This window comes from Ambystoma mexicanum, chromosome 8, assembly GCF_040938575.1.
Source record: "Ambystoma mexicanum isolate Mex_15411 chromosome 8, UKY_AmexF1_1, whole genome shotgun sequence".
NCBI classification, from domain to species: domain Eukaryota; kingdom Metazoa; phylum Chordata; class Amphibia; order Caudata; family Ambystomatidae; genus Ambystoma; species Ambystoma mexicanum.
In genome coordinates this window covers 662143309-662160542 of record NC_090929.1, presented here as the reverse complement: position 1 = coordinate 662160542, position 17234 = coordinate 662143309, and the positions used below count along the sequence as shown (strand labels likewise).

Here is a 17234-nt window from a genome sequence, read left to right as displayed (position 1 = left end):
CACATGGAGAACACTATCAGTTCAAAGTACTCCCCTTCGGCATTGGGTGGGCCCCAAGGGTGTTTACCAAGGTACTGGCAGTGGCGGCAATTCACTTGCGCAGGCAGTCCATTCCAGTGTTCCCTTATCTCCACGACTGGCTCATAACTGGGGGCTTGCACCAGGTGTGTCTGGAGAACACCCAGAAGACGGGAGATCTTCTTTTCAACCTGGGGTTCTCCATCAACGAGAAAGTCAAGTCTGGTTCCCAGTCAAGTCAAACTATTTCTGGGGGCCCTAATTGAGACCGTGTCTGCCCCTCCAATGAGAGGGTTCCAAACATGTTGTTCCAGATCCCTTAATATGTGGCCAGTCATCAGGTAACCGTACGAAAAGCTATGCTGCTGCTAAGGATGATGGTGTCCTGCATCTTCCTGGTTCCGTCTGCGCATGCGTCCTATACAGGAGCCACTGGTGTCAAGTAAGCAGTCAGTGGGGCGATCTAGTGGCTGTCTCGACAGCCCTTGTTCAGTCTCTACAGTGGTGGTCGAAGGGGAAATATTTCACAACCCCCGCAGTAGAAGCCACTCTCACGACCGACGCATCATGTCAGGATGGGGAGCAACCCTTCTACACCAGACTGCGCACGGCGTGTAGTCGCCATCAGTAGCAACCACTGTAAGGAAGGCATGGTATCAAACGGTGAAAAGACACAAGTGATCTCAGTTCAAGGGTGTTTATTGAACTTCAATCAATGGGTTGGTTGAACGCCTGTCTAACCTAAATCTAAGGATGGGAGCAAGCTATGACCATCAAATAATAACACAGTCCTAGTCGAGTCTCTGTCAAAATAAAAGTGCCTATACTAATAAACCTATTGCCAATCCTTACTTCTAAATACAAAAGGGCATGGGACAATAATGTATGCAACAAAGAAAAGTGTTCAAAGAAAAATGCCAGGACGGTTGAGCAGTTGGCTTCTAGTCCCCATGTTTCCAGCACGGTGCAAACTGGCACGTTTGAGCTTTGCACACACTCTAGCTTCTCTGCCACGAGGGCGCAGTTCAAAACATAGAAATCGGGGCCTTCTGCCAAAGTCTATTTTCCAATAATCGTCTCTTGCTGCAGAGGGCCTGTCGTAACAAACAAATATCAAAGTTAATTTCTATTAGGATCTTCACATGCCCAAGTTCTCACTTCCAGCATTTATCATGGGGTCTCACTCCTTCAGGCTTGGACCCCTTTGTACCACAATGTTTATTCGCCCTCGTTCGGGCTCAGACCATGAATCTTCCTTGTTCGGGCTTGGATCCGCTTGATATCAAAATTGGAGACTTTGTAATGTGCAATGGGGTTTGCTTAAACTGTCGCAGGACCACTTCAATTCACTTAATAGAATATTCTCATCAATATTTTAGCTTTTGTTTCTTTTGGTGGGATACTGTAGACATTTGATTGAACACACTCACGGTGGCGGACCACTCTGTAACGGTATCGTATCTTTCCTTCTCAAGTTTAAACATTCATCAGCAGTTTAGCCTTACTCGTGTCTTTCATCACACGCGTTTAACAATGTTCGTTCCAGCACTCATTATACAATGTGGCCGCTTGCAACCTTGACTTCAACACAGACCGGTCTTGCATCGGTCTTCCCAATTCACTGGCTGTGTTGATATCTTTAATGCTGCTTTGTTCTTGGAGCCAAGGACGCTACCCCTGCGGCTGCTGCTCCTCCTCACCTTGGTTGGTTACGCGAGAGGGCCTTCGGTATCTCTGACACACAATGCAGGAGTCTTCACTGTGGTTTCCTGGCCATTTGCTTTCTGCTTCGGAGGTTTCTGGAAAGTAAGTTTCTTTCCGAAAAGGTCAAAGGTATTTCCCTCCTTGCAAACCCTTCTTGGTTTCCAGTCTTTCTCCCCTTTTTTAGCTGCGGACTCGAAAATGCTGTTCCTTTAAGGGCTTTGCCTCGCTCAGTGCTCTCTCCTGCTCTGCCTTTTATCCGTGTGGGGAAGGTTAATGGAAGTCTGGTGTGAGTGATCGTCAGTAATTGCCTAACTTAGACTGACCATAGTAGTGGGACATGTTGGGTACACTGCTTTGGTTTAAGTCTGTTTTCTCCCAGAGTGGGCTGTCTGTGTGGAAGTGTTTTTGAATTGAAAGGGTGGCACGGGGGTGTTAAAGTTCCCACGTAGCCTACCTCGTAGGATGGGGTAAAGGTGTTAAAGGGGGAGGGATACCGCGTTGCGCCATCCGGTGTCCCACTCCCTGAAGACCCCTCACCCAGGTGATCCTCCCGCACTGGTCCACCCCGGCCACCTTGATGACCGATCCCTGGGGGCCTAGCGGGTGAGACACCTTCTGATTTCTCACCACACATCAATTTGTTGGAACTGCTTGCTGTGTTCAAAGTCCTGAAGGCCTTTCAAACACAACCACAAGGGAAAACTGTTCTGGTCCTCCCAGACAGCACTATGGCCATGTATTACCTGAACAAACAGGGTCATTCACTCTCGGGGCTGTCCAAACTATCACAAAGCATTTGTAAATAGGTACTCCAACATGGCATGTTCCTACAGTCACAACATGTTGCATTAGAACAGTCTTCTGGCGGACGTGTTCAGCAGAGACTAGCAGCTACCCATAGAACACAAGTGGCGCTTGCAAGAACCCATTTTTCAAAACGTATTTGCAGAATTCGGGGCATCCAACCATCAACCTATTAACACTGGTGAACGCGCAATGCCCACACTATACCGCCAAGTACCCTGCGCTTTCCCCCCAGTACCCATGCTCAATAGGATAGTACCCAAGATGCACCAGGAACAAGTTACACTAATTGTGATTGCATCAATTTGGGTTCATCAGTCGTGGTTCTTGCATCTCATGAGAATGTCACTTTACTGTTCGGTGAAACTACCTTGACTGTGCAACATGTTGTCCCAGTACCAAGAGACAACATTACACCCATGCCCTCAAACGCTCAGCTTGGTAGCTTGGCTCTTGAGGTCATAGAGTTTGGGCATCTCCAACGACCCCAAAGGTGTATGGACATTGTTGGAGAAGCACGAAAACCTAACACTAGACACTGTTATTCCAGTAAATGGAAACGTTTTTTCATTTGGTGCAGTGCTAGAAACATCAACGCTATTGACTGTATACCTACACACATAGACCTTTATCTAACACACCTCTTGTACTCTGGACTTGTTTTCAACTCGCTAAAGGTCCACCTTGCTGCACTCTCTGCTTGCACCACATCTCGGAGCAAGATTTCCTGGTGGACAATTCCATTGATTAAAGCATTTATGCAAGGGGGTTAAAAGAATTCACCCTCCTATTTCTAATCCAACTGCCGGATGGGATTTGAATGTTGTTCTTACAAAACTAATGGAACCTCCTTTTGAGCCAATGCACACAGCTAGTCTTAAGGATCTCGCCAATAAGATTGGTTTTCTGGTGGCTTTGCCCTCTATTAGGAGAGTTGGTGAATTGCAGGCTCTCTTGGTTCAAGACCCATTTGTCACTATTCATAAGGACAAAGTGGTGCTATGCACACACACCCACACTTTGTGCCTAAATTCATTCACAAATTCCATGTGAACCAATCCATCGAACTTTCAACTTTCTTTCAAAATCCCACGAATTGAGCTGACATAAGCCTCCATACACTAGATGTTAGGATAGCAGTGGTGTATTACATTGATAAGACTAAACCACTACCAAAAACTGACCTGTTTTTGGTCTATTGCTGCTGGTAGAGAAAGGGACACTGTCTCGAAGTCGGGATTGTTAAATGCATTCAAATGTGTTACTCTAGCTAAGAGATTTCCCCTTTACTCCTAGAGCACATTCTACTCGAGGCAAAGGAGCTACTATAGCTTTTATTGCACATTTTTCTCTTGATTGTATTTGCAAAGCAGCTACACACTATCACTCATAATTACTGCTTAGACATACACTCCAGGACTGGTTCTCAGGTGGGTCAGGCAGTGTTAAGACATCTCTTTGCTACCATTCCTTCACACACCCCAACACCATCTCCTGGTACTGCTTGCTAGTCTATGCACACCATGTGATTTTAAGCAGATTCGCAAGCATCAGAAGACATACATTACTCACGTAATTGTATTGCTGGTGTTTGTATCTGATTTATATTCACATGTGCTCACTCTTCCTCCCCTCTTGGAGTTGAAGGAACATAGACATATTGCACCTTCTTTTCTGCTGTACTCATGGATGCATTCTCTGAGGCTCCATCATGGCAGAACAAAAAACTATCAGGGACCTCGACGTGTGAAGGATTTTGGGTACACTACAGGTCGCATTAGGGATAGTGTTGCAGTCACGCCCATGCCAACGTCCCTTTTCGATCTTTGAAAAAAAGATGCAATACTCCCTGATTACCACTAGATGTCCGACTATATGCACAGAATGTGAATCTAAGCAGATACAATCCAGAAATACAGTGAGAAATGCATGTCATATTATCACAGCACTTGGTAGCAGTAGAAATCAGTCACTAAGAGCTACATAAACTGATATATATTACTGATTATGAACGCAAGAGATGGGGCATTTTTGTATAAGTGCAAGTAGGGGTGGGGTCATCTATTGGTGCATGAATAACAGTTCCAGGTTGGTGAGTGGTAAATGGTGTCACCATGTCATAATATGGCCTACAGTGAGGAGACCCTGTTGCTTTTCAAACATACCTTAGCACTGGCTGAGCAATACAATGCACCGTTTTTCTAGCATGTCAGAGAATACTCGTAGTGCCAAAGCTTGTTTGCACACACAAAAAATAGTGTTCAGGTGACATTTATGTTTCGAGAAAGAGGAGCACCTGCTTTTATGCTTGGCGTCCATGCCCTTGCTTATCAAGTTGTGTTAATGTGAGGTTATTGTGAGGCACTCCTGTATATTCCAGAACACTTGGGTGTCTTGGACCATCACACACCAAAACATGCTCTGCAACTATTTTGCCAAGATCTGCTTTCTTCTAGCTTCGTTTTGCTCTTATGTTTATCACTACCTTTCGGATTGTCCGTAGTTTTTGGTAGAATGCCGGTTAGTGACGAGAACTGCCCTTCAAATTTGTACTTTAGTTATTTATTTATTACATTTGTATAGCGTGCAGGCAGCTCAGGGGCATTGTGGTGCTGTACTTGTAGGAAAACTTAGTTACATTGAGTACATGTTATGTCTTGGGTTACAGTATGATAGGGTGCATGGTCAAGCAGTAGGCAGTATCATACAAAATATGCATAGAGGGACCTTGATATATGTCCGGTGGGATAGCTCATCAGCAACGTGCTCGCCTTGGAAGCACAAGGATACGAAGCAACACAGGTTCGATCCCCGGGTCCGCGCTTAGAAACCTCTGGGTATTTAAGCGCGTTATACATGCGGAACTAAGACACAAAAAAACAATTACACAAATAAAATAAATCCATTCCTGTAACAGCGCCTCAATGCCCGCAGGCTGTATGAGCGCTTTAAAAATGCAAAATAAATATAGTATTGGTTAGAGTAGTGGGCATCCATGGTAACCCTGGGAGCTTCAACAGATGGGGTTAGTCAGGCAAACAGGGTAGTTTTCATGGCATTGCGGAAGGCAGTAAGTGAGGGTTCTGCTCGCAGGGAAGTGGGAAGGATGTTCCAGTGTAGGGAGGCAAGGTAGGGGAAGCTGGCACCACCTGCTCTAGCTGTTTTGACGCTAGGTACGGAGAGCATATTGGCATAGGGTGTCCTGGTGGGTCTTGTGGAGGAGACCAGGTGGATTCTCTGAGATGGGTAAGCTGGGGCAGAGAGGTGGATGCACTTGTGGGTGATGGTTAGTGCTTTGAATATAATTCTTTCCTTTATGGGGAGCCAATGGGAAGCTTTTCTGGCAGCATTGATGTGCTCTCTTGGCAATGCCTTGTGCTGCACGCAGGGCGCTATTTTGGAATACTTGCAGTTTTTCCAGGTCTTTGTTGGAGATCCCTAGGAAGAGAACATTACAGTAGTCTAGCTGGGATGCAGTGATGGCTCTGGCTATGTTGGTGCATGTGTCTTTGGAGAGAAAGGGCCTGGCTGCATTGAGATGTTTTGCATGGTAGGCAGCAGAAGAGGCGATTGCGTTTACTTGCCTGGTCATGGATAAGTTGGAGTCTAGATAGACACCCAGAGTTTTTACTGTGCCCAATACTGGAATTCTGATTGAGTCAATGGTGAAGTGGCTAAACTGGGCGTCAAGTTTCTTGAGGGTGTCAGGGGAGCCTACGAGTAGGAGCTCAGTTTTGTCGGAGTTAAGGTGGAGACTGTTGACAGCCATCCACATTTGGATGGTGTTATATATGTTGTTGAGAGTTGCGCAGTCAGTGTCAGTCACCTGTTAATGTGAGTAGGATCTGAGTGTCGTCAGCGTAGTTGGTGTAGGAGATGCCCATGGCGACAAGGATAAGGAAGAGGGGGTGGGTAAAGATGTTAGAGGGTGGGGGAGAGGCAGGAGCCTTGGGGAACACCGCATAACATGATGTGGGTGACGCAGTGGCTAGGTCAGAGAAGACCTGCATGGTCCTGCCTTGAAGGAAGGAGATGATCCATGTGGTGGCTTCTTGGGAGAAGTTGGCTGTGGACGTGAGGTGATGGCATAGGATGTCATGAACTACAAGATCGAAAGCCACAGAGAGATCGAGGAGATGGAGCAGGACAGTTTTACCTTGGTCTCTTGCATCGTCCATTTGGTTTTTGAGGTTGAGTAGGGCGGTCTCTGTCCCGTGCCTAGGGCGAAAGCCGGATTGTCTGTCCTAGGAGATTGTTCTCATCAAGGAAGTGCTGGACTTGCAGGTAAGTTGCTTTGTCTAGAATCTTGAGGAGGAATGGGACGGTGATAATGGGCCGGTAGTTGTTGGGGGAGGTGAGGTAAAGTGTAGGTTTTTTATGAGAGGTTGGACCCATGCTTCCTTGAGGCATAATGGGACTTTACCTGTGGTGAAGGAAGCTTTGACAAAGGCTGTTAAGAAAGGAGCAAGGGTGTCTGAGCAGTCTTTGATAATGGTGGCGGGGCAGGGGTCACCTTTACAATTAGAGGGTTTGATGTTTTTCATGAGGTTGACCATGTCTTTCTCCTGGATGGTTTTGAATGATTAGGTGGGGGGGGGGCCCTCTGAGGATGGGAAGAGGGAGGGAGTTGGGGAGGGGGAGGGAGTAGGAAAGGTAGGGTGCGCCAGTTTGCTGTTCATAATTTTGGCTTGGAGAGAGTTAATCTTATTGTGCATGGCTGTTTGAATGTCATCACACCATACTTTATCTTTGAGGTTTTGGGGGGTGGGTGTAGGGGTCTCAAGTTCCCTAAAATATGGTGAACATTTCCTTAGTGTGTGTTTTGGCCTTGGTGATTCTGTCTTCAAATGCTTTGGCTTTGATAATGGCTTTCTTATATTCATTTGAGAGAGATTTGAAGTTAAGTTTGTCTTTGTCATCATGAGATGTTTACCACTGAGCTAGTGCTGAACGTTTGTCTGTTCGCAGTTTGAGGTGGTCTTGGGTGAATCAGGCATTGGTGTGGCTAGTGGGTTTGGTTTTGCGTGGTTTAAGTGCGTGGTTTAAGTGATTGCTTCAGTGATGGCAGTGTCGTAATTCTTAGCAAGGGTTTCTGGGTCATTGGAGAAGGGGGGGGGTCTAAAGGCAGGTCCCTGTAGGAAGGGTAGGAGTCTTTCTTTGGTCAGCTGCCAGGAACTTCTTGTGAGGGCAGGTGGTAGGGTTTGGGGGGGGGGGTTGAGGTGGAGTTGTGGTGGTAGGGATATTAAAGGTGATGGTGTGGTGTCAGACCATGGGGTGGGAGTATTACCTGTGATTGTGAGGGGGCAGTTGTGGTGGGCGATCCAGTCTAGCGATCTGCCTAAGGAGTGGGTGGGGTCTGTGATGGTATTAGCGAATCCTAGGGTTGCTAGGGCTGTGTCAAGTGATTTGGCAGCAGGATCTTTGATGTCATTCAGGCCTAGGTTGATGTCACCGAGGAGAATGGCTTTGGATGACTTTTTTTGATTGTCAGCCAGGAGATGGGTGAGAGGCCTGGAAGTCATCCAGAGGGCCTGGTGGCCGATAGATGAGGTGAAGGGTGATGGGGCAGTGGTGTGAGATGGTGAGTTTTAATTGGAGATATTCACTGTCGTTGATAGATTTGTCAATCTTTCGGATGGTGATGGAGTGTTTGGCTATTAGTGTGACTGCGCCCCCTATGGTCGGGCAATCTTGTCTGCCGATGGCATAGCCTGGTGGGAGTGCGAGGGGATTATGCAGGACCTGAGGCTTCATGTAACCAAGTCTCGGTGATCATTAGTAGATCTAGATCATGGGTGGTAATGAGGTCATGGATGTTTAGGGCGTGAGCATTGATAGAGCGGGCACATTTGAGGTGAGGCATGGGGGTGGAGGTGGTTGCTTCTATGGAGGTACCATTTTCTGGGGTGGTAAGGCACAGGCAAGGTAGCATTTACAACAGTAGATTGCATGGTTGTGGTAGAAGAATTGGGCGTAACAGTGATTGCATTTACATTTGTGGGGAGCACATTTTCTAGTTACAAGTTGCTATTAATGTTCTACGCAACGCAAAGATTTATGAAAGGGGTGGATCCCAGAAAAGCCTTCTCTTTTAATGCATGGGATAATAGGAATGTGGAGAAGAGCAGTCTGATCTACAAAATGTTTGTCACTTCACCTGAGGAAAATAAGACAAAATGGAAATTCCAGTAGACCGTTATGGGGAAGGGTGATTTTCGAAGGAAGATGTATTTATTTTTGGTTGAAAATGTTAACATCAATGAATACGTTTAACTAGCCAATTCACGCTTATCCTGATTCTGGTTGTCTCCTGTTCAAACGGTTTCACTCAGCCCCAGTGTCTTGTGGCTCTAATTTGCTTCCTGCTCTTCCCTTCTCTCTGTTGCCTAGTTTTTCTCATCTCATCCATGCTGATTCCTTGCAGCCCTGCGTCAGTCATATGTTGCCCTTGTACAGCTTGACATCTCCTAGGATGATTTGATTCTTCTGGCACTGGCCAGACACTGCATCTCACTCCCACCATCGTTAAACCTAACAAAGGCTCCATCTCTTTTCACCTAGCCTTTTATTCATTCCACTGTACCGTGGGACGAATAACCTGACATCTGAATCGAAAGGCTGACTCTGTACATGATCCGCTGACATATGTTCTTGTGGACACTATCACATTGGTGTAACTGTATTATGATAATGTTATGGTGTTGGGGACGCACCTCTGTGCTATTGAGGATTTGTTATGTGTGTGAACTTGTCATACAAGTCTCATTTTCCAAGTGACGTGTGTGGCTAGTAGCTTACAACTTGAAATGTTTCACTGTGCTAGGATTATGCTGACATTGTACAACTTGCAGAATCTCATCATACCCAATTTTACTGTACGCCCATTCCAATATACTCCCGGTTTGGGAAATCCCTGTGCACTCCCCGTCAGTACATTCCCAGTATAATCCAAGGTTGAGGGTCCTAGTCTATTGCCAGTTTAGCCTTTGCAGTTTGTTTGCAGTTTGTGCATACCCTGCATATTCAACATATATTCAGTTCACCGTATGATAAAACGATCCAATGTTTGTCCTTATATTTCCAATTTGACATCCCTCATACATTTCTGTTGTGCATGGTATGTGTACAGAATTCTGTCTGGGTCACAAAGCCTATACACTTCAAACCTGCACAGTCAATCCTTTTACCAAACGTACAATACCATTAATCTCTCTAGGTGTTCAACCTGGAGGAGTGGGCGGGTGTCAAGTGTGAATGTGTGTGGTACAGTTTATTATTTATAGTATACTCCAGTGGTCAATACCAGTATATAGTTAGTTTGACAAAACCCAGTCTAGTGCAGCTTTGCGCAATTTAATTGCAACCCCAGTTTGCACAATCAACAATAGTAATAATCACAGTTTTACTGCCACAGTGCATCATTTTGTAATATACCAGTATAGTCCAAATGTTACTATCCCAAAAGTGTCCTATTCTTCCTATATTAGTCCTGGTTCTTTTTAAAACATTTTAGGAAATATCATTTTGCTATTAAATATTTCCTTTGTACTCACAGTATGCTAATCCATAAATCTAGTATAGTCTGCTCTGCAGTTTTGTTGTAATACTAGTACACTGTTAGATAATCCAGGTATACTCCCACTTCACAGTTTTCTGTTGGGCACCATTTGTAAAGTGCAAAGTTCATAATTTTACCGGTCTCTTAGTGCTGATGGCTCTCAGCGGGTGAGAATGGCTCTCAGCGGGTGAGACAATGTTATGTTTGAGGGAGGTTTCCACTCAGTGAAGTAAGTTTGCAAATGTGTCCAGTGTTGTCACTTCCTCAACACCCTAGAGAACAAGAGGAGTATGGCCTGTTGTCTCCAGAAGATCCGGCTTTCCATTCCATTCAGCTCAATTTCAATATACGACCAGTTTGGAACGTTTTCCAATTATCTGTCTGCAAAATCTCCCTGCTCTCCCAATGGCATGATAAAGCCATTTTGCACATAGTTCATATATTCTCAGATCGTACAATCCTTACAATGTCTGCTTTGACCAGAACGATGTGCTCCCATTTTGACAACCCCATTAAACCTCACTGTAAAAGTTCAAATAGTCTGGAGGGTCGTCTACCACTGGGCAAGCACAAATTATGACTCAGTCACTTCACCTACAAAATTAGTTTAACCATACAAAATCATGAGAAACCATACATCTACAGACCAGGGCATGGTTCATATCCCTGAAAGTAACCATAGAACGGAAAACATTTGCCATAATCTGATAAATACTGTATACTTTATTTGATTTACGAAAACCTAACCATTTCTCTTCATAGATAATTATCAAACCATTTTATGTGGTTGCTGGAGGAATTGGAACAACTCTTTTTTGCAAGTGTGATTTGTTTTCACTGTAAAATTACAGTTGGTTTACTTGCCTACAGTCCACTTATTTTTAATGTACTTTCTACTTGACGATGGAACATGCTACATACAGATGGAAGTGCTGCCCAAGTATTAGCATGCCGCTATCCCATCTCTCCAAGTTTAAGGAAGACTACTACCTAGTACTTGCTTCCAGATATGGTTTATAAAACCCTGGTGTGTGGGGGTGGGAGGGTTCAGGGGTGGACATGGCCGGTAAAGACCTAAGCCATGATAGGCCTGGTCTCTGGGACATTACCGGGCGTGTAGGTGCCCCAACCCCTCCCCACTGGGTTTGTGAAAGCCATTCGCAACCCTGTGTATATCCGTGCGGCAAATGTTTTCTTTTCCTTTCCTTTTTACTTTATTTGATTTATACTGTGCACACCATAACCAGCCCGGAGGCATACAGGCACAGAAGATGACACCTAAAAAAAGAAGGAAAGAAGCAGACAAACACCCATCAATGTAGAAGGTTGGCCTGGTATACCTGCGAAAGGTGGGAAGAATGGCTAGCTGGTAGGAGGCTACAAAAAGAGGTCTTCAATTTCTTCGTAAACTTGACGATGGATTCTTCCCTTATGAGCTCAGGCGGAATTGAGTTCGAGTCTGGGGGCTGATGTATAAAAGGCACTCTTATTGACTTGAGCCAGTTTGGTTCTTGGTTATCACTAACAAATTAGAATGATCTGATCTCACATTTTTTACCATTGCCTTTTTCATCCCCTCTGCCAGATATTGTGAATTGGAGCCATCCAGACATTTGTGAACTATGGTCAGCAAGTGGAACTGTATCCTAGCCTCCACTGGGAGCCAATCTAGACCCCCTCCTGGCCTCTGAAATATGATCATATTTTTTTAAGTCTGAACATAGCTTGTACAGCACTGTTCCGGATAACCTGTAGTCTGGCCATTCCACCTTTATTGAATCCCGTCAGAAGGCTACTACAGTAGTCTCTTGGAGCCTACTAGCTGAGGTACCCGGCGCTGCCAGTGTCCTGATATTGTGGTGTCTCATGTGCCCTGGAGGATGTTGATCTTGCCCTCTGCTCGGCAAGTTGTGCTGCTATTTGTTGCGTTTTAGAAGCTCTTGATATTGATTTTCGCTTTGCATCAGGTGAAGCTTTCCCAAGTGATGATCGTTTTTTGTGTGTCGTGTTTTAGTCAGTTAATGGCTTCAGCACATTTGAGAAAAAGTTCAAGAAAGGTTGTTTGTTCTCTCTTCTCATGAATGAACTTAAGTAAACTGCAACCTTTGCCATTTCCCATATTTGGAGTGGCAGATAAAAAGTAATTACATTTTTATATTCCCTTTTTAAAAATGCTTTAATGATCAGTTTGAAACTGTATTCAGTAGTAATACATTTTAAAGGAATAACCAACATATTGAAACATTTTGCTTCAGACACGTTTCCAAACTGTGCCTCCTTCCAGTACCTACTGTAGTGAATCTGGGTTTGCATCAGTAAATGAGGGTGTCGATGGAGTACATTTTTTACGTCCAAACATAGACTACAATCTTGCCCCAGACAAATGAGGAATCCATGCACAATTTGGTAGCAGTGGGTTCAACGGTGTGGATTTGTATAGCCGGACATACACACACACATGCATACATTCAGCTTTATATATAAAGATTATTGCTCTAGTGATGGTCTCACTGCTCTTAATGGATGGCTAAGGGTGTATATTAGACCAATGTCTTATAGAATTTATTTGTTGGCTACACGCTGTAGCTTTCAGGCATCAGGGCGTGGTTGAGAGACGGATTGAAAAAGAGGAAAGAAAACAAAATGGCTGAAAAGACCCGGCCAGGCAAGAAGTTCCTAATAGAATAGTAGGGTTTTTAATGCTTTCTTGAAGGTAGCTAGATTTTCCTCACAGTGCAGGCCTGTTGGTAATTTATTCCACGGCAAAACTGCCTTGACTGGGTACGATCGTTCTTTGCCATTTGTCTGTTTACTTCTCGGACAGGTCAGTCGGATAGAGTCCTTGGGTCTAGTGGCCCAAGTTGAATTCTGAATGGTAAAACGTTCTTTGAAGTGTTTTGGGGCATTTCCAAACAAGCATTTGTGGGTCATGATGTTGATATTTAACACTATTCTAGCCTCTATAAGAAGCCAGTGCAAATCTCTCCTATTTGTTGATATATGATCCCATTTTGGGACATTTTTTATAACCCCAACAGCATCGTTTTGGAAGGTCTGTAGCTTTGTAACACAGGACTTGCTTACTCAACATAACAAGGCATTACAATAGTCAAGCCTCGGCATGATCAGAGCTCTGTCTAAGAAACGCAGTTAGTGCTAGAAATGGAAGGCTTCACAAGGCACAGAAGCCGCAGGTAATACTGAGGGTTTTTCATTACACTCACAACTTAAGTATCTGCATTAATTGAAGCCTCAATAGTAACAGCAAGTGTTTTAACCTTAATCTCTGTTTTTATGGGTATACCAAAGCTTGCATAGGAGGTTCCTAGTTTTCCTCTTGCTTGGGCTGACCGAGCACCAGGAGTTCAGTCTTCTCACTATTAAAGCACAAACCATTTTCCACCATACAGATTCGCATTGTTTCATATGTGAATGAGACAAAGTTGGTATCCTTAGCGTAGCCTTCATTCAGCTCAAACATGAGGTGCGTATCGTCCACATAATTGGTAAAATACAGCCCGACGGAGTATGAGAGATCACATAACGAATGGCAGAAAATGTTAGAGTGGGAGGGGAGCATGCCCTTTGGGGTACTCCACATGTAATAGCCTCTAGTTTAGAGGAGGCATTTATCCAAACAATCTTATCCATTCTATTACTAAGAAATGCCCAAAACCACTAAAATGTGCTTATGGTGCAAATGCCAATTTCCTTCTGTCTTTTTATTAATTGTGTATGATCCATGAGGTCAAAGGCTGCTGAGAGACCTAAAAGCATCAGCAGCCCTGACTTATTTTCGTCCATGATGTGCCACATTTCTGGCACGATATACCGGGGGGAAAAAAGCTGAGAGCCTTGCTAAATATTGGCTGTGTGGTAGCAAAAAGAGGTATATTGAAGTGTTGTACCCCTCCCTACCTTTAGTGAGTGGTTCAAAGAATTAACTTGGATCAATGATTGTGAAGAACTGTATATATTGAAATTACCCTAGGCGTTCATACCAAAAGATAACTGGTGTGAATTTAGAGGTTACTTGCCTAATGATTAACCTTGTAAAAAGTATTGTCGCTTTAGACCAAACAACGGGAAGGCAAAATGCTGATTGCACCAAAGTACTACTTTTGTAATTTTACTTACCAATTGACTGTTACCTGTCATGCTGCGCTTAAATAAATCTTTTTTTTTAAAAGAACAGAAAAAAATCAAGGAAGATGGCAAAAAGAATAGAACAAAAACTACCCAAAGCAGACTTGCATGATGTCGCTACTCCCAAAAATGGATTAGAATTTTAGCAGTAAAAATGTTGCTAAAACAAATGGGATATGTGAGGCAGGCATGGTATCACAAGTAAAGACGGACACAAAATTACACGTTTCAACTCCTTTAATAAGTTTGACTGGGTGTGTAGAATTTCCAGCTGGCCTTAATTCTATAATGGGAGTAGTCTCGACCATTAAAGTAAAATAAAATGGTCCAAGTCAGCCACTCGAGCAAAGGATAAGTATGTGTCAGAAACCTATACTTGCCCTCATGTTTCACTATAACAAAGTGTGGGAAAATGTATGAAAATAAAGAGTGTATCAAAAGAATGTCAGAATGGCAATTAAAGTGGCTCACCACCCCTTTCCCCAATTAATGTTCACTGGGGTTCCTAAAAAGTTCCTTCAAGCTGGATAGCATGCACAGTTTAAAGATTTCCAAAACAGGTTAGGCGTCCCTTGCTGATTTCAATGTCAGTTCAACATGCATCACAGTTCTCTATAATGGATTCTTTCGTGCTTCCCTGGCTTCACAATTCTCAAACAGATATTCACAAAGTTCCTTCTTAGTTACTTTTCTTCAAACGCTGAAACATGGCTGGAACACTTTCCAGCCAAAAAGCTCCGGTTCACAGAGCTTGGGGTGAACTCCCTTCACCAACCTGTGTACTTCTTTCACAATGTTCACCTGTCAAAGACCTTTGCAACCGCATAGTATTCGCACCCCTATGTGTGACCACTGACAATAGGGTTGATTTCTCAATGTCAGTACCTCTTGCACTTGGTTTCGCAGAACAGGCCCTCTGCTGCTCTGTTCCTTATTTCAGAAAAGCATATATTTCATAGGACAGGCCCATTTCCACTCTGTTCCTCATTTCATAAAAATATCAATTCACTTTCACATTTGCCTTTCGGGATCTCTGCATGCTGCCTTTCCCACATGCCCTTTCCTTCAATGGCTTGCAACACATTTTGCTTTCATTATTCGCTGTTCTGTTATCTTTTTTTAAGAAGCGCTTAAGAACGTGCCTTCTCTCACAGCACCACTCTGTTTCTCTGCTCCCTCGCCGGCTAAATACATTCAAGCTTTCAGTTCAATGTCTTTATTCTTCAACGTGTAAAATTGCATGTAACACTGTAGCTTTCCGCAATCGCACGTATCGCAAACCGGCTCTCCCTTTCTTTGAACTCCCTTTCTTTGAAGCTGCAATTGCTTTTGTGTCGTCCTGTTTTCAGCTCGTCGTGGTCTGGGTCTTGGCCACCTTCTCCCCCAGAAACTCCTGGGCGGTCCTGGGGAGGAAACTGTTCAGTTTGCTGGCACATGTAGGAAAGGGATTAGTCAGCCCCTCGGCTTCCTTCTTTGAACTCTCCTGGATTCTTGGAGATACAGCTCCTTTCCCATGCTCTCTCCTGCCTGAACTTGCAGCCTATCAGCGTCTTGGCATCCCGTTCTCCCTGGCTTGGATCTCGGCAGATCTCTCTCAGCTGCTCCTCCTTCTCACCATCCAGCTTGCCTTCCTTCTTCGCCCCTGTCTCGCTCCGTCTTTCTGTGCTCCACCATTTATAGTTTGGATAGCGGTCTGAGTTTTAGGTGTGTGTGTGTGAGAGATTGTGCCTGGCCTTATTAGTGGGACAAGGCCAGTGCATGCTAGTAGTGGTAATCTTCCTAGTCTGTCTTCCTTTTCCTCATCTCAGTAGTTGGGCTGATACGGAAAGGAGAAGTTATGGGAATTGTAGTTTCCCATAGAGGTAGAGGGAATATGGGGTAAATAACTGTCAGGAACTGGTGGATATCATGTCTCACCTTCCAGTGTCTCCTCCCCACTTTCAGAGGACCCCCTACATAGGTGATCCTCTCTTGCTTGTCCAACCCCATGGTTGGCATCCAATAGTGATGGCCCTTGCCTGGCCACCTGAATAAGGGCTTCGGGGACTGAGTCATGAAACACCTTCAGGTTTTTCACAAATATCAAGCAGCTAGTAGCTCTGACAATCATATAGGACGAACACCCAAGCAGCAGTTCATCTAAAACAAACTGGTCAAGAATGTATTTTCTATTTTATTTATATTTATTAAGCGCTGTACGACAAAGTGCTTAATAATGGTAGTAGCCCAAAGCTCAAATCCACAAACATGGGAATTGTGCTACAATAGTACAATTCCAATTACAGACCTACACCTCAGTAACAGGAGTAGCCAACCAGAAGACCAAATCTGTAAAATCACGTTTGGCACATTCTCAAATCTAGTAAAGTAACGCAATGAATCAACGTCCATAAAATACAGAATCAGGAAAGTACCCAAGCAGCTCATGCCATAAAGGATTGCTATTGCAGAGGTATTTTGCATCAATAAACAGGACTACTGTGCTGGCAATAAAACTGAGCAAAAGCAATGAAACTAGTAAGGACTATGAGCAATTGAAAACAAATAACACTGCAGTGCCAGAAAGAAAAACACAGAACTTGCGTGGTAGCATCAAAGAAACTGTTTTTGCATACAAAAACCCATGAAAAGCCAAGCAATTCCCAATCCCCCAAAATTGTGTATTTGCACCCAGGAAGGGGCGCATTGGCCAATCAGGTGGATGGAACAGCGGGTGAGAATAGACATTCTCTGCCCCCTTCTTCCAGCCAACCAAGGCCTTCACTGGGTAGCAACATTTATTTCCTTCTATTTTATGTGGGGAGACAACAGGGAACTTCTCCCTGTTGATTCCCCCACCTACCCCAAAATAAACCCTTCTTCCCACCCCCCTCCCCACTTACTTTCCAGGCACCGCAGCACATGCTCCAGTCCCTGCTCTTCATCCGATCCCAGCCACTGCCGTAGAAATGGAAAAGGGACTTGCTCAGTGACCCTGACGGAAACTGACTCACGTTGCTTGGCC

The 17234-nt window shown here is 44.4% G+C and overlaps 1 protein-coding gene across 2 annotated transcripts in view; it reads left to right on the top strand.

The window, feature by feature from the left end:
- THAP3 (THAP domain containing 3) overlaps positions 1 to 17234 on the top strand; it is a 429030-nt gene that overhangs the window by 338261 nt on the left and 73535 nt on the right. The gene's annotated exons all lie outside the window — the stretch shown is intronic.